Genomic DNA, 1,696 nt, shown 5'->3' with positions numbered 1-1,696 from the left:
GTCCCACTTGTAATAAATGACCGAGTCCCAAATAGGCTTACAATTAATGTTTATGATTTATTAAAGGAATAGAGGTAAGCAAGCAGCGCTGGGTGCGCCAGGAGTCTCTGCTCCACCAAGACGCACACAAGTTACATCAGGCGGCTGGTTTTTATGCTGCTAGGCTAATACATATTCATTACTACTTCTACAAAAGGCAGGGTTATTCTAATTAGTTCCCAGAATCCAAACCCTCCCACTGGTGCAGGCGTTATCAGTCTCCGGTGGTCCCTCTGGGGGCCGCTCGTACTGAAGGCTCGTAGTCTTCCTCCCAGGCTTTGTCCTTTGGTCGTTCTTCAGCTTCTCCCCTCCCCTTATTTAGTAGTTGCTGGGCCAGATGTCAGAAAGCTGTGTCTCGTGCAATAGTCCGCACAGGCACTGCATAGCAAACACACCAAGTAACATTGACTTCAGTTACTCGCAACAGTTACTCACCTGATAAAGAACTGCATGCAATAAAGGCATCAATACTACATTAGTTTATTCTAACAGATCCTACTAGCTGTTACCTCAAAAAGATGTGCGTACCCCTCGCTACTTGGAAACGCATCAGTCCATAAACTCTCATCCACCTGAAGAAGCCTGCAACTGACCGAAGGAAAAACAAACACCCCAAAGAGCAGCCCAAGCAGAATGAGCTCTCTGAGGGGATGCCTGGGACTCACATACCATTTGGCCCCGTCTAGCACCCAAACCCAATCACCTGGGAAGGGTAGGGGCAAAGCACAAGGAAGTAGGAAGAGAGCAGCAGCAGCAGCTGTGGTGTTTTTTTTTTGTGTGTGTGCGTGTGTGATTTTTCTTTTTATTTTTTAATCAGTTTTAGCTCAAAAGCATGCATAGTGCAGACAAGAGAACTAGGGTGTTTCTAGAAGCAAAAATCCCCATGCTTTTGCTGCAGCTTTCAATATTAAAAGACATTATGACCAAGCAAGTAATTGGAACTCTTCCAACTGGAATTAGCTCAAACTTTTATTTACGTATAAAGAAAAAACTAGGAGTAGAACATCTGCTCCATCTTTTCCTCTCTCACCTTGCCATAGGCAGCTCTGGCTGTGACGTCCCAGATTGCATACTGCGTTTCAGCTTTAACAAATGAAAACCTTTACCCTAACCCTTACCCTTATCCTAACCATTAGCTTACCCTTATTCTTACCCTAAACCTAACCCTAATCCTTACCCTTACCCTAATCCTTACCCTACCCTTACCCTAAACCTAACCCTTTCCCTAAACCTTATCCTCACCCTAAGCCTTACCCTTAGCCTTACCCTAACACTTACCTTTGCCCTAACCCTTACCCTTACCCTAATCTGAACCCGAACCCTAACCCTAATACCCTCACCCTAACCCTTACCCTAAGCCTAACCACAGTCCCAACCCCTAACCCCTAACCCTTACCCTAACCCTCTAAACCTACCCCTAACCTATCCCTAACCATAACCTTCTAAGCCTAACCCTAAACCACTAACCCTAACAATAACCCCCAACCCCAACCCTCACCCGAAACCCTAACTCTAGCCCCAGCCCTAGCCCCTAACCCTAGTTCCCGAGAACTACATCTCTCGGTATGCTCTGGGCATTCAACATGGCCTCCCGGAAGTCCCGAATCCGAAAACTACATTTCCCGGCATACTCTGGGAACGCAACATGGCCTCCCGG

At 46.6% G+C, this 1,696-nt stretch overlaps 1 long non-coding RNA gene across 1 annotated transcript; it reads right to left on the bottom strand.

Annotated features, from left to right (window-relative positions):
* Window positions 1-32: 32 nt before the first annotated feature.
* Window positions 33-673, bottom strand: LOC311428807. The gene is made up of 2 exons (XR_014687896.1): window positions 549-673; window positions 33-417 (listed from the first exon to the last, which is right to left on the bottom strand). It is a non-coding gene; the product is annotated as an uncharacterized lncRNA (long non-coding RNA).
* Between the last annotated feature and the right edge of the window lie 1,023 nt (window positions 674-1,696).

This window comes from Aythya ferina (assembly GCF_964211825.1).
Source record: "Aythya ferina genome assembly, contig: HAP1_SCAFFOLD_145, whole genome shotgun sequence".
Classification (NCBI taxonomy): Eukaryota; Metazoa; Chordata; class Aves; order Anseriformes; family Anatidae; genus Aythya; species Aythya ferina.
Note: the sequence above shows the minus strand (reverse complement) of the source record. Positions and strands in the feature narration are given on the sequence as shown.